This window comes from Apus apus, chromosome 6 (genome assembly GCF_020740795.1).
Source record: "Apus apus isolate bApuApu2 chromosome 6, bApuApu2.pri.cur, whole genome shotgun sequence".
In the NCBI taxonomy this organism is placed as follows: Eukaryota; Metazoa; Chordata; class Aves; order Apodiformes; family Apodidae; genus Apus; species Apus apus.
Window position 1 is genome coordinate 29,175,813 of NC_067287.1, and position 22,673 is coordinate 29,198,485.

A 22,673-nucleotide genomic window follows, 5' to 3' on the forward strand; every position below is an offset into this window, starting at 1 on the left:
CCCTCCCCAGCAGGAACTTGCCTCTGCCAAGACCCTGCTCCTCCTGCATCTCCCTGCCACCCTTCCTCATCTTTGGCTTAAAAACAGGGACTGTGCGGTAAATCCATCCAAGTCACGACATGCTAGGATTCTGCTCCCCTTCGGGTTTCCCCATCCGCAGAGCATTGACCTGCCACCAGCACAGTCTCTCCGTAACCCCCTTCTCACAGCTTGTGTTCTTTGGAAAGGCCTTTGCTCCTGCAGTTGCTGACAGAGTTTCTTTGTAAGAATCCCACAGGCTGTCAGTGCCTCCTTTCCCAGCCTGGCCGGCAAGGAGGACTGTCACTAATGTATGTCATTCATCAAAGCAAAATTACATGTGTCCAAAAAAAAAGGACAGCGTGCAGATAAATTACAGCATGCAGCAAATTACTTACTTGCAGAGGGGGAAAAAAAAAATACAGCATGCTCTTTTCCTCCCCTCCCAGAAGTAGGTGTTTAATTCAGCGTATTAAGGCTGAGAAATCTAATTATAGCTGTGGGACGGGGGAAACCCAATGGCAGGGAGGCAGAGCTCTCGCCCCAGCTGGCGGATGTGTGGCCAAACCCTGCCACGTCCAGCAGGGTCAGCCTGTGGCCTGCACCAGGGGGCCTCCTGCAGCACTGGCCAGGTGAGGACCCCATGCTGCATTGAGGACATGGCATGGGGAGCAGCCCTGAGGCTGCTCTGCCTTGTACCAAGGCACCTGGGACCACAGGGGAGATGAGATGTTGGGAGGGGAGGGTGCATGTGATTTTTTTTTTTCTTCTTTTAAGGGTTAGAGGTTTAGATTTATTATTTTTTTTTCAGCTGGAGAGAAGGGCTGGCCACCTTGGTGAGCAGCTGGTGCTGGGGAAGGGGGGCCTGGAAGGGGATCCTCCCCAACCAGGTGTTGGCCATGTGTCCCAGGAGTCAGCAACACTTGAAGAGCTCAGGGGCAGGATGTGAGCCTGGCACATCCCCGGCATGGAACCCCATGCAGCTCCTCTATCCCCAGAGGAAAAGGCAAGAGGGGACCTGGCCCTCAGCTATCCTTGGTTCCCACCTGGCTGCCGCACCAAGAGTACTCTGGCAGAGGTCTGCTCCCCTGGATTTATCTTTCAGGTTTTAAAAGCCTCTCTTACTTAGTTAATGGAGTTTCATTAATCCGAGTCTTCTCATCTACTTGTTTATGTTCTTCACTACTTCACAAATCTAATCTGACATCTGATTTACAGATTTCAGAAATTAACCTTTCTCCAGTGTTTCTGTTTCAACATATCTTTATTTATTTACATTCCTGTCAAATGTCTTTCAATGGAAATTATTTCTACTTTTGGCACACAGAGGAACCTATTGTTTTCCATGCTAATGTACCGTTTTGCCAGCAGGGCAGAACCCAAATGGGTAATTGTGGGTCAAGCTATAACACCCTTAGTCCGTTTCAGCAGCACTGGTCAGTGAGGAGTCCCAGAGAGCTGGGATGCAGTGCAGCCCCTTTGGAGCCCGAGCATCCCAGATGCATGCCAGGAGTTGGGAGCTAATGGCAGATCCCCCTGCCCTGGCTGGGGCCTGGCAGGAGGAGGGCTGGCCTCCACCCTGTCAGAGCTCCCAGCAAAGCTGTAACGCTGTGCTTTAATTTGGTTTGCCACAGTGACCTGTGGGCTCCTTCATCAAACAGAGAGCAGCTGCCTCCAGGAATAGGGATTCTGTATTTCTGAAGCAACAGTTCACCTGGCAATGACATTATTTTCTTATTTGCAGAGGATGGTGTCTGCATTATTACTGAGGCGCTGCAGAGATAAAGCTCTTTGACTCACTCCATATTCAAGAGCTTTTGTCTTTTACAAAGCATCATGCAAAGAGCAAGAGTAGCTTCTTCTGCAGCGGCTGTGGTAGACCTTGCAAAGAAATTAAGAAAAACCACAAACAATTCTTTATCAGAATGAAGGAGAAAACAAAGGCGGGGGAGTGAGGGCACAATGCACCAAGGATTATTTTGAAGTGGCCCCAAAATAATTGCACATAGTGGTGCTGGAGGAGAAGGTAGGGAGTGAGAGCTAATGGGTGGCCTGTGCAGAGGCAGCAATCCCCACATCCACACTGGCAGCAGCAGCGTGCGCACCTCGCAGTGCTCAGCCTCCACGCTGCGCAGCAGAGAGCAAAACACCCATTCCTGAGTAATGCAGGATGCTTTTTGCCAGGAATAATATTGATAGGTAAATGGTAAATGCAGTGAAATTTAGCATGGGTTTACCAAAGCTGTTGGTATCAGACTAATCTCATTTCCTTATTTAGTGAGGGATTTTTCCAAAGCAATGGCATTTATTCCATTTCATATGACATCCTATGGGAAGTTAAGGGCTAAGTGGGTGATGGTGGGAACAGGAGCTGCAGGATGACCAGGGCAGCAAGCAGAATGGAGATGATGACTTCATACACTTCAAGGCAATGTGTTGTGTGAGAGGGTAGTTTCTTGTCTGGGTTTTCAGGCATCATTCCTGGGACCAGATGACTTCAGAATTTTAACCATTTATCTTGAATAGACATAGTAATGTGCAGATGAAATTTGCTTGGGAGAGCAGGGCAGGACATGGTGCTGGGGCAGCTGGGTGGCTACAGGCAGGGTGTGCATGGAAGGAATAGCAAAGGTTGTGCACTCAGGAACTCATAATTACTTCTGTCATTAGCTGGGAGCATGTCAGTCAGGAATCATGTAAGGGCTGAAAGACGTGGTCAAATTAATCAAGCCCTGAATAAACCCTGAGCCACTGCTGGAAAGTGGCTGTGCAAAGTAGGAAGTCAGTGGCAGGGTGTATCAGTCCAGACAGCCCCAGCTGAAGCAGCATGAGGCAGCACTGAGTAGTACCATTTGGTTTGATGTCAAGGTGGCAGATAATTATTCACCTTTCTAGTGAAATTGTGGGTGGCTCTACCACCACAAATGATCCTGACCCCAGAGCAACCTCACAGCCCTTCCTCACCCTTGGCTGCTCTTGCCATCAGACCACATTAGAGCCAAGCAGTGGTGGGGGACAAAAGCCATAACCTGCAATAACCAACCTGAAATAACCCAGGGGACTGGTTCCTGACCTCACAAGCTTCCTGCAAGCGTCATTCTGCTGTAGTGTGGGCAGCAGCCACTGATGATGGCTCTGTGTGCAACCTGCACCCCTGAGCACACCAAGCTGCTTCCTCATCAGCAAAGCAGAGGAGGGCCATGCACCCAAAATCCTCCCTGTGGTGGGGTGTTTGGGGAGCTGCTGGCCAAATCTGTTTGACCCCAAAGACCAAGGCACCATTTGGTTGCCCCGTGGTTACAAAACCAGACCGTGACCTTCCCTTCATCTGTTGTCCAGCCTCATGGTAATGAAGGGGTTGCTATTCTTGCTGTGCTGAATCCACTGGCACTAACCCATTCTGTATACAAAACCAGCCCTCTGGAAGCCAGCGGACATCAAGGATGTAATTTAGTTTCTTGATAGCCTTGCAGAGGCTATTTCGGCACTCTCACTGTGATGGTGGCACGGTGCGTCCTACCACCTTGGCCAGTGGGCAGGGCAAGGGGCAGCAGGGCTAGAGCCTGGTGGGACACGCTGGTGGTCAGGGACCTTGAGCTGCAGGATGTCTGCTGTGTTCGTCTCACTCCATTTTTTTCTATCTGGCTCAGATAATCTCCTTGCATTCCTTCCCAGTTGCTGTAAGGTCATTGTACCAAGCACAAACCTGTTGGCATTTAATTTCCCTCTGAAACATGAGAGCAGGAGGTGGAAAGCCCAGTTTTCCCCTCAGCAAGGTGGTCCCCCATAGCAGCGTCCTGTTGGTGGTTTTACTCCAGTCCAAGCCCTACATTTGTTTCTAAGTCCTACATTTGTTTCTATGCTGGCTATATTTTTGCCATATTGGTGCTACGTGACTTAGCCTAGGTGATAGTGCACTGTAAATCACTATTTAAAAAGTGCATCCTATCTGAAGGCATTTGAGTTAGTTTGATTTTGGTCTAGAGAGCAACATGTGACTTTCAGAGCAGTGGGGCAGAAGGGTGTAATCAGAAATATGTCCCTTTTGAGTACCTTTTAAAAGCAGCCAGGTGGTTGGTTGTAAAGGGAACAATTAATATCTGGTCTGCATTTTGTATTTCAGTTGCTCCCTCTCCACTGACGGTGGGCCACACAGCTTATTCACCTGCAGCTGCTGGCATTTCAGTGGTTCAGGCACCCTTCAGGAAAGCATTCATTGCCACAAATCAAAAGGCACTGACAAAGGGTTGTGTAACCAGCTGAAAAGCCATCACCAGCATCCTAAGGCTGCTGTGGTGCAGCCCTTGCCAAACTGAGGCAAACAGGCAGGAACCTGAGCTTCAACTGGGCCACAAGCAGCGAGGTCCTCAGCTCTCCTCCCCTCACACTGAATTGCAGCCCGCTGGCATCAGCCTGCAGCCAGAGGTGTGCTCCAGCTCCTGCAGCCCCCTGAGCTGAGCATGGGCAGCCTGTGTGAGTTTACAGGGTCAAAAATAAGGTTAAAATTTGCTGTCCTTGCAGTGAGGCCACCCTGAGAAATTGTGTCCTGGACGCTAATGTTAGCTTTGCCTTTCAATCCTTCTGCTGTCAGCATGCTATTAATGTAAACAGCAGGTTTCATCCATGGAGTCCTTTCTTCCTGTTTTCTTCTCCAGCCACACATCTTCAGGGACAATTGTCACAAAGTGGCATGGGAATGTGCAGATGTGATCATGCCCCTACAGTGACTCCCATCTTGCCAGCAGCCAGGCACACCAAATAATTTAAGTTAAACCTCAGGCCCCTAAAATGCTCCTTCAGGAGAAATGAAGCCATTTGCCTTGGAACTTGCAGCTTGGTACATGTGCAAACTCATTCAAAACCCAAATTCCTTCTCTGAATTAAATTGTCAGCCTCCCACTCAGGCAGATACATTTGCACTGACTGTGTAACATCAGCTCAGCTCTCTGTATAACATATGAATAAGCCTTTAAAATTGTATGTTCTCCCCTGCGGCATTTATCTCATATTTTGATCCTGATTTTTCTCAGCTAAAATGCTTGCTTGTCTATTCAAGTGCCATGATGGTTTACACACTTCTAATTTAGGGTTCATTTAGGACTTATCAGTTCTGTATTTGTTTGGTAACAGTTCATTCATGTACTAATGTTCTCAAGCCATAGATTATAATGGATTTCTAAAATTGGTAAAGACAGTGACAAAAGATATTTTTCACATTTCATAATGTGGAGACATAACAGTTTCTACTTCTGAAAGAGATCTTACCATTTTTATTCTCTTTTTGAAATAAAAAAAACTTACTTGCTTTAGAAGTGAAGTCAAGGTTCAGGGGTAATTTTGAGAGTAGAGTATAATAAGACACTTCAATTAATTAAAACAAAAAACACGTCAGCTAGGAGATTTTGTATTGATACAATACTCCAAAATTAGCATAGTTGATGCCTGCCACAGAGCAGTAGGTTGAACTATGGTGGTTAAAAATAATACTTCTTATTTTCAGTAAATCACCTGGTGTTGCCTTCATGAAATTTGTTATGAGCAGCTTGAGTTCCCAGGAAAGCTGAAAGGTCAAGAAATAGCACCCTGGAGGAGGGAGAGTTAGGGAGCTCTGCTAGTCCCTGTGGCAGGGCCCTGGCTGGGGTGGGCAGCGCTGCTGGACAGGAGCCACTGGGTGCTGCTGGTCGTCTGCTCTCACTAGATTAAAATGAAGATAAAACTTCCCAGTGACTTTGTGTGGGAAAAATACTCATCTTTTCACGTGCAGTGCAAGTAATGATTAAAAGGAACACGTGGGTTTTCAGCTGATGTACAGCCACATAGGATTATCACTGGTATCTTTCTCCCTGTCCGCAGAATAGCCCACGGATCAGTTTGCTTGTCCAATGGCTTCAAAATCGGGGGGGGGGGAAGGGAAAAGGCACCACGCTTCTATTGTGTGCTTGCAAGTGCGGCACTACCTTTTTCTTCTCTCAGAAAGAAAAGGCAGACTGCCCTGCAATTAGCAGCAAAACCATGAATACTTTCTTCGTTAACCACAAATGGTTCTTTTCACGATGAGCCGGCTCACATATGTTATAAATATGTTCAGTTTCATTAGGCAGTGAAGCGCTGTGGATCTGCTATTTTATTCAGGAAGGCAAACAAGAGCTGCATATGTGCAACATAAGTTGAGGAGAATGGGAAAAACTCGAGGCACTTGCAGAGTGCCTGAGATGCTCGGACATGTTGATTTAATGCAGGATTGCTCCCAGCTCGTTTCCATCAGCCTTGTTGCTAGCAGATGAGGGTGCTCAGGCCAGTGATGCTCCCAGCCTTTGCCAGCCTAAAAGTCCTTGAGGAAGGTGGATTTGTGTGCTGCAGGTTGGCGGGGAGGTTGGCTGTATTGCTGGGGTTTGTCTCTGCTGCCCAGCAGCCTCCTCTTGAGCCAAGGAGCCAACCGCTCCTCAAATATCAGTGAGACTTTCTGTGCAAGGTTTACAAAAGGTGCAGTGGAATGTGGCAGGGATTACTGCTGCCCACAGTTTTGGGGGTGAAACCACCCCAAGTCCAAGCCCCCACACTGGGCAACAACTAGAGCTCAGGGTGCCACAGCAATCCACAGGCTGGCTGGCAGACAGCTTGGGGCTCTCCCAGATTTTCTCCCATTTGGAGAAAATTTGAAAAAATCTCTCCCAAATTTTTGCATCTGTAGTTTTTAGGGATTTCTTGCTTATCGCTTCCGTGTTTCTCTAGTTAGTTGGTCAAAATATTTCAAATACTGGAAATGCATGGTTTTTTAATAACTCAGAAGCACAAACATTCCCTTTTTCTTATTTTCTTCAAACCACTGTGGACGCTGGAGGCAGCACAGCACACTGTGTGTGAGCAGCCCCACAGCACAGCTGCCTGCTGCACAGCCTCAAAACCCAAACTTACAATATCCACTCTTCAGGCTAGATCCCACCCCACTTAAACACCTGCGGTTTGTTCTGGTGAGGAAGCTGGTGGAAACTGTTCTTCAAACCTCAGTGTCCCTTTTTTGTCTCTCCCCTGGAAGCGTGGTGGACTGTTTTTAATTGGTGCGGCAAGTTTATACAGAATAGAAAATGAGGATTTGTGTAAATCACATTTTTTTTATGTAAACACAGTGTTAATAATATTCACTCCCGTTTCCCTTCATATGTGTGCTAATTGATGAATTAGGAAATATGTTTTCTCTGTCTTATACTTGGTCCTCCTGATCTGGTTTCTGCCCCAGAAGTGACTCTGGAGGAGACCGGACCTACCCACGGGCAGGAAAGTACTGTGAGAAGATTTTAAGAACATAGATTGTGCCCTTGATCCCTAATGAGAGATAGAGGTACCATGTTACTGATGCAGCATCACAGGACTTTGCGTTCATCAAATGGAAAGCTATCTCCTGTGAAATCGGGACCCATTAGAGGTATCTCAGGTGGGGCTGCAGAAGGTGACGCAGGTTGGTTGTCCATCCCATGCCTGCAGGCAGGCAGGGTCCTCACTTAAACTGCGGGTACAGAGCAACATTCCTCAGAAATAAAGACAGGAAAATGTAAATACACAGGGAATAGTTCTCAAAGGGCCCCAGGAAAGGAGTTTTAAGAAATTATTAGTATTTGTTGGTGGTATAAGAGGTATGCTTTAAATACCTGGTTTGTGGAAGAGGTTGTAAGGCACCAAATCAAATAAACTTGTGAGAGCTGCCTTTGTAGAAACAACCAGCAATCAGTAAGTTTCCCAATGTCTGCGGCGACTCAGTTAATTTTTCTTCCCCTAAACCCTGGCAGGATATTAGTAACATCTTTAGCTGTGCATGTGTTGCTGCATAATCTTTGTGCAGTGCAGCCGAGCAATCCTCACCTCGGCAAAACCCGTCCCTGTTGCCAGGAGCTCAGGAAGCATGGAGTTAAATAAGTTCGCCTTTTCCTTCATCGGAACAATTGGAATCAGCAGTTTGCATTATTTTAAAAATGAATGCTCAGAATCAGCAATTTTCTTTTTTCTTTTTTCTTTTTTTTTTAAGATCTTGAGGGGTTTTTTTATTTAAAGTGGAAAACTACATTAAGTGCAAGGCACTCAACAAAGAAACAGTCATAAAGCCTAAGTATTCTTAGAGTTATAAAATATGTCCGTGGTGGCAATTCTACTGCCAACAATGAAGTTTTAAGCATTAATATGCCTTCATTGCAGTTTTAATGCCTTAATATTGACTCTATAGCTCTTTTGGGTAATTTTGCTTTCTCTGGTACTTGAAAGGTGATGATGTCAGCGTTCTTTGTACTGATTCATATGCAGGTTGATGAAGCTGAGTTATTTATTGAGTTCCATTATATTTTCTATAAACATTAGTTCTCAATAAACAGAGACATTTAGCCGAGGGTTTATTTATTAAATAGGTACTGTACAGATGGTTTTGCCACACATGATGTGCTGCAGAGGATATTACTCAGGAATAATCAGCTGTGTTATAGCTTGGCTAAATTAATAAGATGATAATGATGAAATTGATGCTTTTGAGCTAGGCTTGGTAAATGGTTTTTGCATAAACAAACTGATAAATTTGAGAAGCAATTACTTGCTTGTCAAAGATAAAAACACAACAGGGCCCATTTATAGTTAGGTCCTATTTATTTTTAAAGATTGTACCAGATTTTATGTTTAATACGCTGCAATTAAAAAATAATACTTAAATGAAGAATAATAAAAACCTAACTTTCTGAGCTCTCCTGCAAATCTGAAGACGCAGCATTGCTTGGTTAGACATCAAGTAAACTTTCTCAAGGCTTTCACTACATCTAGAAAAAATGTAATTGTTTTATGAAAGATGCTGTCTGGAGTTGTGCAACACAGACTCTGGCAGTGCTTCCTGTAGTGGTATTTGCTGTGAAATTGAGCTGTATTTCATATAGAGAAACACAGTCTCCAGTTTCCCGTTTAACGTGGATTTTGCTGCAGTGATCATGCAAGTGAAAACGTGTAGCCCCTTCAGACACCAACTTCATGTCATTTGCCAATACAATAATTAATTGTGTATAGGTATGTCTATGTGCATACATATATAGACACACAAGATGACTATTGCTAGACTTGTCTGCTGGCGGGTGTGTTATGTGGTTTTATGTACCAGCCAGAGTAGCTTAGTTTAGTTTATTTAGAATATGGTTATTTAGAAAAAAACAAGTGGACAGGTGATGTGCGGCTCCTCAGGTTGCCTCACTGGAGAAGTCTTCATGAGCTTCTGATGGGATTTATGTCCTCAGAGAGACAGCAGTACTTTATGGTGACAGCAGTTGGTTTCCACCCAAAGGCTGAAGGCAACTTCTGAACGTACACTTAGCTTCATAAAATCCCCATGAGATGTTACCACCTAGATTTTATAGAGGAGGAGCACCCAGGAGCCACAGGACAACCAGGCCTAAGCCAAGGCTTTGCAGCAGAGCCCAGCCCTGTGCCCCTTTACTCACTGCTGTAATTCTGTCACCCAGGCAGGCTCTCTACCATCTCTTCTGCAGGAACAGGCAGCTACTACATGCACTGTGGGACAGTGATCTTCCTAATGATGTATTTTACTTTCTTGTGCACTGGAGGAAGGGCCCAGCCCTTCAGGCATGAGATTGATTTGTTCTTTCCCTGGAAATCGCCATGTCCCAAGGGCAACCATGTTCTCTAAGGTAAATATTCATGTGAGACTGTCCTAAGTACCTGAAAAGAGGCATTACATGGCCAAACAGCAAGCTGCATGGGCAGGTCCTAACTGATGAGCTTGTGATTTCCACCTGACACAAGTGTCTTCTACTTGTAGCCTTAAAGAGAGTCTTTACTTAAGTAGTTTGCTCTGTGAGGACCTAAAGCCAGTAGCAAAGCATGGGAGGAGTGCAGCCCTGGGCTGCAGCCCTGCAGCAGCATGTGGCAGCACAGCCAAGGACAGGAGGTCCTGCTCATCCAGAATTTCCCACCTGGTAGTGGCATGGCACTGCTAGAAGGCTTTGCAGAGGAAGTCAATGAGGAGCCCATCCCCTTGCTATTTAAAATGTCTTGCCGTGAGCAAGAACAGATTTCTAGCAGTCCTTCTGGGCTGTAACATTTCTTTGGGAGATTGGGAACAGAAGTACTAGTGTAATGTATCCTATGTTAGCGAGTCCTTCATATGTTTTTCCTGCAGCCATTCAGAAAGAATTTAAGGTCTTACACTGACTGGAAACTCTTGGCAGAGATGAGCAGGAGGGTCATTCTCTCATATGCAATGCCAACAATTACTACATAAAAGAAAAATAACTCATGCATCAGCAATATATATATATAAAGTGCTCCACAACCAGACACAGATTTTGCTGTCAGCTGTTTGTTCAGGTTGATTACCTGAATTACAATTATTAATTATAATAAAATTAAACAAGGTCATTGGGTCAGCCTTAAAAAACCTGAAAGGAAGTTGTCTACAGTGCTTGTGTCAAAGGTATGAGTTTTACTTTGGCCATAGGGAGACAGAGAGAGCCGAGTTTTTTCTCTTGGTTTCACCAGGAAGGCAGAGCTGTTAAACTACCTCAGGTGGAGATTGGCTAAGTATTTAGTGACCAGTTTTACCATGTGAATTATCTCACTGACTCCTTCCAGAGAAAACAGCTGCACCCATCCAGCACCTCCCTGTTGATGGTCCTGCCTTGTAATGAGAAAATAGAGCTGCTGTCTGTTCAGATGGACAGTATGGGGTGGCTTAGAAGCAGGTCTTGGCAGAAGATCTGAGTGGCACCTTTCTTGAAAACAAAAGTCTCTGTATGCTTCTGGGTATTGCCAAGTTTCTTGTGCTGAGAAGGAAAAAAAATAGAGAAAATTCAGTACTTCAGTGCTTTCAAAATAAAATTACTTTTAAAGTATTTATGGGAATTTCATGTAAAAATTATGAAGTGTTTTGTTTTTTTAGAAAGTGCCATTTCAAAGAAAATATTTAGTTTTAAGTAAGATAAGATTTCTGTCAGTAAAGGTTTTCTCCTCACCATGCCTGACCACCAGCACAGCTGGTGCAGGCCAGGAGCCGTGGTGGCAGAGCAGCAGCACATCCTTGCACGTTTCTCACTGAGCTGCAAGGAGGCACAGAGCCACTTCGGTGCAGTTTGCTGCAACTCCAAAGTCTGCCTTAAAACTCAGCATACAGCGATGCTTTAAAATAGAATCATTCATTATTAATTAGGTCACAAAAAAAAAATCCTATGGATGCATTCATGACGCTAAATGAGCCAATCCCACATAATGCGATTGTAATTAATTCCAAAGGAATAAATAATGACTGAGCCATTAGCATAAAGTGCCAGCCACAGCTCTGCACTGTCCGCCAGTGCCCACCCACCTGGCACTGCTCCCAAACCCACCCAGACAAGGGGGTCCCTGGCCACAGGCTGGCACAGGGGTGGTGGAGTTTGTCCCAGCATGAGGGGGATGCTGCAGACGGTCAGTGTACTTCAGTGGCTTCCACCAGGATTTGCAGTGGCATGACACCAAGGATGGCCACCCCAGAGCCCCTTTGCAGGCAAGAAGGAAGACTGCAGGGAAGCCTGTGGGAAGATATTTTTGCACCTCTTGCTCTAATATATAATCAGAGCTTTTGTTCCATGACTCGCACAAGCAAATTAATTAGAAATTTATCTGACCAGGAGTTCAGTTCAGCATGCGTTTAAGGCAGAGGCCATCCCTCTGCATGTATTTACTGTCTTCATCATGAAACAATTATCTGCCTATTTAGAAGATGCAAAATTTGTTTCTATTTTAGTAGACACTCCTAACCATAAAATAGATCAGCCTGCTTCTGATTGTAGCAAGCTTAAAAACCTCCTAGAAGAAAACATCATTTGTAACCCTCCTCCCCAGATCATCACCCCAGGTGTTTCAGGGAGGCTGCGGGACAAGTAGCAGCACCAACCCACACCAGCAGTGGGACAGACTGGCACAGGGGTGGAAGTGATGGCACAAAAATGGCAATGGTGGCACAGGCACCTAGGCCAACAGAGGGTCAGGACAGCAGGAAAATAAGTCAGGGTGAGGCCAGAGGGAGCGGTATGCAGGGAGAGCAAGCGGTGGTGGGGGGTTTCTGGGAAAGAGCTGTTTCCCCTGAGCTGCATGACTGATGTGTGGGCAGAGTACGGCAGGGACCAGTGGCAACGGGGACACCAGCCCCAAGCAAAGCCCTCCATCAGTCTCATCAGCACCCTGGCAAATTAAATAAGTAGGTAGAACAGGTAACGGGGAGGGCTGTGGGACCTGTTCTGTCAGCATCTCCTTCCCTCCCAGCAGCTGAGCAGACAGGCATGTCAGGTGCTTGTGCCCCTCTTATGTCTGCTGTTAAAAAACCCAGCCAGGGAATGTCATTAGAAACAGCCAGACCATCTGCCTTTTTCTCCCCTCTAAATAAGAAAACACCTTGTCAAACACATCCCACTAAATACCCCTCACACCATCCCAGGCGTCACAGGATCGTGCACCATCTGGGCCCTGGTGCTGCAGCTCAGACCCTCCGTGGACCCAGCTCAGACCCACCAGACACCAGTGGGGTGGGGTGGCCGCCTGGGTGCATGGCAGCAGGCAGTCCTGGAGTTAGGCACAAGCACTGAGTGGACAGGGGAGGAAAAAAAAGAAAGCCCAGCAACTCCCCTGCATATGGTTAAACCTAGAAAATTAACCAAGGAGGAACTTAGACATTTATTAATATGTAAATGGGCTGAGTCAGCAATTAGTCTGTAGTCAGCATAACTGAATAGAATATAGTAATTAAGTTGCCATTTAATTATTCTCATTTTGTTTAAGGTAAATATTTACTAAATCATGCTTTTTCCCATTGTCTTTCCACATGGAAAGCCAGTATCTGTGCAGAAGGGCTTCATCAAAGTTTCCCAAGAACTTCAGAAAGGCAGGTTGCCTATGGTTTGGGGCTCACTCTGCTTGGCTGCCCCCAACCCAGCCATTTTGCCAGGCACACACATGAGCACACAAGTGCGCGCATGCGCGCGCACACACACACACATGCTCCCCCTCACCCCTGCTCACTGACCGTGCAGATGAGTCTTTGTTCTGGGTGATTACTGTGCAGACGACACACTCACCCGGCTGCGCCAAAACAGTGTGCACAAACCAAGCAATGTGGAGATAAGTGAAATAGTGTTGAGAAGAGCCTTAGGAGATAGAAGAACATTATTTTAAATTATCTTGAACATAAAAAAAATAAAGTGAGGATTTGGCAACCTTGCAGCAAAAACCTCAAAACCAGTTATTCCTTTTAAATAAAAACAAAAATGAGAAACAGTAACTATTAGAAATCCCACCTGGTGCTTTCTCTGTGTTAATGATGCTTCTTAAATTGCATGTGGGTAAATGGTAATTTTGTTTCACACCATTAAAAACTAATGGAACCCTTGATGATAAGAAATGCCATAGCTAGCTTGTTGGAAAACGTTTAATTAATAAAGTAATAAAATTATTGTAAACTAGTGCAATTTCAGAGAGGATTCAATGGGATATAAAACAGATAAAACATCCTTGAGAGTTGGTACATGAAATAAATGCTCCTCTATAAAAAGCTGCACTATAAAGTTAAGCTGGTCTGCGTTATACCAAGTGAAGACAAGCTATGGTGATAGTAAATGTGCTTGGATGTGCCTTTCATGGGAAAAACCTGAGTGTAGGTGGGTGTATTTTGCAGGAGCAGAAAGCCAGTGCAACATCTGGCTGTGCTGGTGTGGGGCCGAAGGTGGCTGCTTCACAGCCTTCTGGGGATGGACAGTTCCTTGCAAGTTTAGGGATGAGTCTGCTGTAAGTGGGCGAGTGTAGAAAGACTTTGCACATTGCATAAGCTGCACCAGTACCACTGGTGCAGCAGGGAGTGTTTCTGTAGTGGGTTGGCATGGCCTCATCCCTCTCATGCCAGAATAGTTGATGCTTATAGTGGGAAATGAAGGACACTGCTGTGCTCCCCATGTGGATGGGTTATTTAACCAGGGCTTCGTACAAACCTGTTACAGCCACAGCCTCTTTCACGTACTGAAAGCAATAAATTGGTATATATGGAACTTGTACACTGTTAACACCACAAAGGTTAATGCTTGTGTTCATTAACCTTTTATGGCTGGACTGTAACAAGGGGAGGGTCAGACCTTTGTCATAAAAAAGTCCCCTCTCCTCATCAGCCACCACAGACATTGCTGTGGCCGCTGATGCCCAATCCTGTAGACAGGAGTTCAAAGGATGCTGCTGGCCCCAGGCTGTGCAGGGGCAGGGGCAGCCTGGGGATGGAGATTTAATCTTTTATTTTCCCCATATGTCTTAAGTGTCATAAGTATGTCATAAGATGATGACAAAATAATAACAAGTTGTTGGCTGCTTGAAACTTTTTTTTAGCAGCTGTGTTTTTAGAATATTATAATATATATATATATAATATAGAATATTGTAATTAACCACCCTTTCACCTTAATCACTTTTAAGATTTATAAAACAACTAGGAGCTTACTGTACCTTCCCTTGACATGACGCTTTCCCATGTGGGGATCATGACTTCCTTTTCAGGAAGGGAGGGCAGAGGAAGCAGGTCAGAGCTAGAAACACACAATCAGGTTTAGCAGAAGAAATTACAGCATAAATTAGTGTACTAATTTTAACTTACAGCTATTGTACTATAAGCAGGAAAAGAGATGCCATGGTATTTCATCTGCACAATGACTGAGTCACTTCGCCCAGGCTTGTTTTTCCAAAAACCTAAATGAAGTAAGCACAGTATTTGTTATGGGGGGAAGAGTGAAATAAAGGAAAAATACTTGTCGTCTTGCCAGGGAGAAGCATGATTAACTGCTGATGGTTAATAAGGCATGTGGGTGACAGGGCTGTCTCAGCACACGGGGCCGGTGCCTGGCTCAGGTAAAAGCAGAGGGCTTTAGCTCAGCAACACACTCCTGTCTGTCAGTGTTAGGGGGGTGATTTTTTTTTTAAATGACATGTTTTCTTTTGGCAGATGGGAACAAGCCTTGAAGAATAAATCTTTTGGAGGCAGACAAATTGGCTGCCTGGAAATATATGTACTTAGGAACCTGTCGGTGGCTCTAAGTGTCAGCACCCCCGAGCTGAGCTGGCTGGCACCACTCCACATCTTGCCTGTTCTTGTCTCCCCACTGACCCCTCAAATCCCCAGCCAGCCACTGCCAGGCCAGAGCAAAAATGACAGCTCCGAAACAAGATTTGCTCTGGATATTGCTGATACTGCTTTGTGCCTGCCTTATAAAACTTCCCCGTTGGCTATTTCTCCAGCCAAGGCATTTTACCCAGATGAATGTGCTCCCCTCCCTCCCACCGGCTGCCAAAATCCAGCTTATCTGTAAGTGGAAATAATGCTGTGGCCCCTGGTCAGTCACAATGCTCTTCACAAGAGGAGGCAAAATGAAACCATTCCCCGTGTTAACAGCTGCGAAAGCCGAGGTGCCGAGACGTTAAGTGATTTGCTGGGCATGAAGGCGGCTGGCACCTAGCTCTCGGAAGCCCCGTTTCTGCGGTGGGCAGGGCAGTATGGGACAGGCCAGGGGGAACCACAGACCCCAGGCATCACCACCAGCCCCCCCAACACCTCCCCATCCCGATATGAGCAGCTGGTGGGGAGGAACCACCTGCAATGTACCTAACCGCCCCCCCCCCCACCGGACTGGGTATAAAAAAAAAAAGTTTCACCAGCAAAAAAAATATACTTTTCCAAAATCGCTCCAAAATAAGGTAATGAAAGCGAGTGTGGGGTTTTATGAGCCAGCAACAGAAATAGGTGGCAGCTGGAGCGATTTTTTAACATCTCGGCAGTGTCTAAATGTTGGAGGTAAGTGAAGGAAGAGGTAGACTGAGTCAAAATCCAGATGCCTTGAAGCCCACATGAGTACATGTGCCAACACAATCTCTTGTCCACCTCAGGACATTTGGGCTTGCTTGTGTGACCAACTGAAATCAGCACCTTTTAAGAGCAATTCAGCATGTCCAACTCAGAGCCTAGGTATAGCCCTTCAGTATAGGTGGTGCAGTATATGGTACTACAGCAGAATAGGGAATTTCTAGAAATGTAGTATTTACTGCCACTTTATTAGAGGAATGTTCTACAAATGGAGTGGCTAAGTATGTGCAGGTAGGTAATAAATAAGGTACAGTAAAAGGCACACTCAAAAATAGGCAGTGTTGTTCCCCTGGTTTTGTAGGGCCACTGAAACTGGTAGCAGCTCCCTAGCAGTGGCTTCATCTCCACAGTCACAGTGTGTGTTCTTAACACCTTCCTTCACTGCAAAACTGAAGTATTTAACCCAAAACATACAAACAAATCTGTTATTCTCTTCCTTTATTAACCTTCCGAGTCCTCTGGAATCTCAGAGAACTCCCTTTTGCTTTGTCTAAATGAAGAGGTTTAAACTTTATGTACAAATAGACACATTTAGACATGTAAAAGTACCATGTAATCAGACACATGCAGCACTCTCTCCTTCTCTGTAAATATATATATACACACACACACACCTATATCTGCAGATACACAGGCGTGTGCACATGTGTGTACACAAAGCGAGAGAAAAAGACTCTTAGAAAATGAAACACAAATGTTAGAGAATGATATTCCCAAGCCTTCAAATCCCTAATCATGAGTTTGATGCAATATTTGCCCTAATGGGAAATGATAACTGGCACTATTCCAAAGCAAACCTCGAAGAAAGGAGCAATAAAAAAGGAAAATGCTAGCTTGGCAGTTAAAGAAAGAGGAGCCAAAGCGAGAACTGCTGTCGGAGATAATAAAGAATTAACCACAAGCCCCTTTTCTATTAAGCACAAAAAAAGGATATTAAAATAACATGCCCCCTCCCTAAATGTTTCAAGGCTTGTGTCATGCTTTGCTGCGCAGCCTCCCGGGACGCTGTGAGCTGCAGGGCTGCAGCCCCGTGAGCCCTCCTCCCCAGCCTCCCTCTTGTGCGAGGAGGGCTGCTCCACACCAGCACACAGCAACTGCCTTACACTCACACGGTGTTTTTTTTTTTTTTAATTTACACAGTATGTACATAATCTCACTCTTTCCAAGCAGAGGGAATGTGGTCACAGCCTGTGACCATGTGGACCTTCAGGAACTTGCTGTGACAGACCAGCCCTCAGGAGCTTTGTCTCTCCTTCTGTCCCCTGGGGAGCCTACACATTGCCAACCCCACTGCACGGCGCAGCATTGCTATGTTTATCCATACCATCCATAGGCACAGTGACATCTCTGAAGTATACAGCAAGTCTTAATACTCTACTACTCTGTTTCCTGGCTATAGCAGCAAACATCAGTGCTTTTACCTTCACATTCTTCCTATTTTACATTTAGAGAATTTTTTCCACTTTAAAAATTGCCTGTGATAAATCACACAGAAAGTGCCGCAAATTTTGGACAAATAATTGGTGCAAAAAATTGAATCAACAGCTGCTAGATACAGGAGAGATGAAAACAGAAGGGAAGGCTATGAGTCAGGAGGCACTGCTCCATGCAACATACCCCTTGGGAGCCTATGGGGACATCCCACAAAATTACCAACAAAGGGAGGCTGTCTGGTGAGTTCTGTGGGGCGGAGATTCACAGGTGCTGCAGGAGAAGCAGGGCCAACTCCCAGTGCATGCGCAGCTCCATGATGGATGTGGTCCCGTGCTGTGCTCCACAGCCAGGGTGCTCTGAGGGACCCCACAGTGGCACCGTGTCTGCCTGGGCTCAGGATTTGTAGGGCTTTGGTACTGGGGATTTTGACCATTTCATGACTACCCAACCCATTTTAAAAGTAAGAACCAACACAAACATCCTCTGAAATTTCCACCTCAATTGAAGAGCAGCTTTTACTATGGCAGTTTTAAATTATACAGACCCAACAAGCTAAAGTTACCCCTTTATATCAAGTCAAAGAAACCCTCAATAATCCTATATTTCAAAGCTATTATGACCTAACTTCGGTTCATTAGCACATAGGGAGGCATTAATCACAGGGAGTAACGAAATGTAATAACTCTGTTGGTACCTTCTTATGATCTGGGTCTTTAATACACAGTTTGACAAGAGCTAGGCTGTAGAAGCTCTAAAGGGATTTTGTAGAGCTGCTGCTCTCTCGTGCACTAGGAGTGCCCCAAACCCAAAATGACACAAGCCAAAAAAGATGAACATGCAGTAAGGAATCCGTAAGAGTCTATAATAAATGTTAAATGAAGTACATCTGCCAGTAAGAGCTTATTTAGAACAAAACAATGTGTATAGTGCATTGATTTCAAGCAGTAAGACGGTAAAGCTTCAGAAGGCGAAGAAAAAAAAAAGCCCACCCGTACAAGATGTTTTTTAAAGCTAAACATCTTGCTCTTTTAGACTTTTAAAACTCTTCATGAAGAAGATATATCCACAGCTCTACTAATGCAATCTATCTTTCAGAGACAAAAAACAAAACTCCTTCCTGAGCTATGTCAGTGCAGAAAAGCAGAGTTAAACATCAGCTGCTTTTATCTGAGTGCCTAAATTTAAGAAGACTTAACCAGAATGATACCAACTATTTACATGATTTTAAAAACTATACTTTGTATGCCAGGACCAGTCTAGGTTAATTTCTAAGATGAACATTAAAAAAATAATAATAATCACCAAAGGTGTAGGTGGAGAGGGTTTTTTTTAAAAAAATATCTACTGGAAATGATGAGCCAAGATCTTCAGAACAACTTGTCTCTTCCTGAGGTACAGGCAGGCTGGTTTTCAGATCAGTCACCTACAACTGTGGTGTCATGAAGTGGAAAAATACCACCAAGAGTAATTTTTAGCAAAGAACATCAACAGCTCCTCTCACATTCACATCCAGTGAAACTCCATTCTGGTTAGATTCATTGCCAAATTATAAATTCTTATTTGATTTATCAATCACAATTTTATATTGTTAATTCGTATGTTCATTAGACAAATCTGTCCCTCCAAGGTAATCACTTAAGGTACTGCTGGCATGTGAACATGCACAAATGGGTAATTCTTAATGACCTTCCAAGCTGACATATTTTTGGCATCAGTTTTCTGTATCCTAATTTCAAGCTGCCTCTCTGGTGTTATCACAGGGCTGACTTCACTCAAGAAGGAGGACTTGCTATTAAGATTGTTCCCATCAGGTATCAGCAGAACAAGGAATTAAAATTACCTTCTTGAATGAACCCCCCGTGTTTTTAGACGGGGAGATCAGTAAGGTGTCCTCTATTTCAGCAGCCTTAGGGAGAGGAGAAAACATTCACATCACACAATTTGACCTGGTTTGTGACTTTTTCAGTATTTGCACAGAAAATAATTTTTGGTCTGCAGATGCTTGGTGCAAAAAAAAATTAAATACTATTTTGGTAAATACAGGGCATCCTGATTACTGTTCTGCCAGCTGGCTCGTGTTGCTCTCCCAAGAGACCAGGCCAACATCACAAGTCCTCTGCTGCAGGTTAACGTGGTGCTGGCAAGTCAAAGACCAACATACACATGGCACAGCCAGCTACTGCAGGTGTCCAGCACAGGCACTCACACCCGTAGGAGGATCCGCCACTGGCTGCAGATGCCAGGTTTGCAGCATTACAGCAGGATTAGGTCAGCTACCAGAACATGCAGGAATGTTTTCCGTATTCTCAATAGATGATAGATGGGATTTGCCCAGCTGAACAACCATTATTCACATTGACACCCAGACTCCCGGAGACCAGGGCTGTCCACACCAGCACTACCCCTGCTGGAGCCCCATCCCTAGCCTCACACCCTTAATGCTGCTCATCCAGTGCCATAAGAAAGGAGGAAAAAAGACAAGTGTCTTAAACTAAATGTTTCTAGGGCTGCCCATGTTTCCACAGTGCTTTCCAGAGAAGATCTAAGCAAGGGAAGTGCAATTTCAGGCATTTCCCAGAGTCTACAAGAGATGGGAGGAAGACATTTGGGGGGAAAAGCTGGAGTAGGCACAGTTCCGCCATCCACTGAGGTTTGGCAACTGACTTTATGGATTGAGAGGCAGGCTGGGAAGGGGGGTGAGATGGCACAGGAGAGAAAAGAACCAAGGAAGAGCTTTTCCCCAGCTGATGGCTAACTCAGCCGGCCCAGCCCCTCCACCGGAGCACGAGGCAGGGGGTCTCAGAGGCACCTGGCAGGGCTGAGCGCGCAACGTGGGTCCCCTGCTTGCGGCAAGGCTGCAGGCAGTGCAGAACTGCCTCCAAAAAGTTGAAGAGTTTGCATCCCTTCCTCAAAAGCACAGCTCGAGTGTCAAATCCAAATGTATGGACAAAATGTAAATGCATTGTGACAAGCTGTATGGAGAATCAAAACAAGGAACAAGGAGCGTATGTTTCTTTTAGAGAAATGTCCTTTATCTCGCAGGCAGAACGAAGCGTGTGGCATTCAAATGTTCAGATTTTTACACACTTTCATGAAATACTAAAGAGAAACAACAAAAAAAAAACCCAAAACAAAAAAAAAAAAAACAAAACCAAAAAACCCACAACAAGAAAATAACCCAAGTCCGTGTCACTTCTCAGCTAGTTTGGTTATTGCTGCTCCTGAGTACTGTAACATATGCACTTTCCCTTTGGAAAATGTATCAAAGTTGTTATTTTGGGGGTGGGATAAACTCTTACCCATGCATATCTTATGTTTCAAAGCCAAGAATGCCTAAGAACCTGCTCTGGATCTGCACATCAGATGCATAAGTGATTAGTGACAAGTGACACAGAAACAGAGAATGTGCTGTGTTACGATGAATAATAAACACGCGCAATTTATGCAGGCAGAGCGAGCGGGGAGATGGCATCCTGCACTTCTGCCATATAAATAATGTGGATCTCTCGGCAGCAGAGCCAGGCGGAGCAGGGGGTTTCTCCAGCCTGCCAGCCGCACGAGCCGGTGGGGAGCAAAGCAGGGGTGGGTGAGGAGGGGTCGGTCACCCACCAACAAGGCTGCTCCTGGTTTTACTAAGGATTGTTATGGAAGGAGCTAACAACAATCAGTTGTTTCTAACCTAGAATAAACACAGGAAAAAGACTCACAGTGGGCAAAATTTTTCACTCTTTGGGAATAAGAAGCTTTAGATAAATGAAAAAAAAGTTCACCAAAAATATTAATCTCATTTTCTCCTTCCTGGGTCTCTGGGAGAGCACCACCACAGTGCCTGTTGCAAAAGAATTGCCTTACAGCAGGCTTGATGGTGCCTCTCTGAAAAAGCAAGCAAGAAAGATTTTTTTTAATGAACAAGCTCAGTTTTTCAATGAAGTTTCTCCAGGAAAGTTGGGAGACTGGCTGAGGTGAGCTGGCAGCAGGGCTTCCTGAAGGGCTGGGGCATACTCAGTGGGCATCTCACCACTCTTAAATTTTCCACTAGCAAAATCACACATAGCCCCTAGAAAACCACAAATGCCAAAGCCAGACAGACGTTTGTTCTTAGCTCAGCTCTTGAGTTTTCTCTCACGCATGTGCCTGGCACACACAAATAGCAGAGCTGCAGGGTGACACACAGTGTCCTCCTCAGCCAGGGGGACAGTCCTGGGCTGGGCACGGGGGCTCCTGCAGTGTCGCCCCCTCTGCAGCCTGCTTCCCTCTGCCCCTTGCTGCCCTCCCACAAATGAGCTGTCCTCCAGGGAAAGGAAAAAAATATCTTTTTTTGTTTAAATTAAAAAAAATAGCCCAAACGAAACTGCTGCTTAACTCTGCACATTATTTTTTTCCTGGCTGTCCTGGCCTGCCAACTCCAAGCAAGTTTCTCGTGCTCATTTTTACACTCTCTCTACACTTCCAGAAATGTATGTACTTGGATAAAAGTAGAACTGAGAGAGGAAAACGTGTATTCTGCTAAACAAAAAACAAAAAAAGGTTGAAAAAAGTGTCTAAAAGATGGATGCGTAAAGAAATCATACCCATACATTAACTCCAGGTTTGGGTTATATAAACTGAACTGTGGTAATTACCAAGCTAGTCCAGATTAATAAACAATTACCATAGTAACTACACCATCATATGAAACCTATGCTCATGAATTTTTAAAGCATAAATGGAAATACATGCCAGTTGAAAAAGTCTCCTATTTATTTTGTTTCTGCAAGATGAGGGAGACAGATCCATTAAAGGATCCTGTCAAGTTATTTCTTCCTCCACTGGTTCCTGCAGCCACATTTTGGACAAGTGCCATATATTATGTACTAACTAGGAAAGTCCATTACGCGGCGCGGGCCATGGGCTGGCGCGCGGGGGGATGGCCTCACACCCCGCTCCCCTAGCAGCCCGGTGCTCTCATGCCTCCTTTCCCCCAGAAGGTTTCAGGCAACATGATGCAACTCTTTCTTTGCCAAAATGTAAGGGGTTGGCTGCCACAGCAAGTTGTCCCTTCTACACAATAGGCTTTTTTTATTTTTTTATGGAAACTGCATGAGGAAAGATTTCAACCTGAGGCTGCCATGACCACACCTGGACACGGCCCCTCCGAGCAGTATTTGGAAACAGGCTGCCAGGACAGAATGCACCCACCCACATCTAGCCTTCCACAGCACCGTGTGCTTGAGCCTCAGTTCCAGCATATCCATAAGCATTCCACCAGGCTGCACTTCTGCAGGGTACACTGCAGCCAAAGCGTGCCCTCATGTGCCCACCAGTGATTAAACACCAT

General features: G+C 45.1%; 2 long non-coding RNA genes across 2 annotated transcripts in view; both read right to left on the reverse strand.

The window, feature by feature from the left end:
• Nucleotides 1-9,147: 9,147 nt before the first annotated feature.
• Nucleotides 9,148-22,673, reverse strand: part of LOC127386433 (uncharacterized) — a 30,289-nt gene continuing 16,763 nt past the window's right edge. The window contains exon 3 of the long non-coding RNA XR_007889898.1: nt 9,148-10,820. This is a non-coding gene — a long non-coding RNA (uncharacterized LOC127386433). The remainder of the gene's footprint in view (nt 10,821-22,673) is intronic.
• On the reverse strand, nt 11,385-14,813 carry LOC127386432 (uncharacterized). The gene is made up of 3 exons (XR_007889897.1): nt 14,663-14,813; nt 14,515-14,594; nt 11,385-13,175 (listed from the first exon to the last, which is right to left on the reverse strand). It is a non-coding gene; the product is annotated as an uncharacterized LOC127386432 (long non-coding RNA).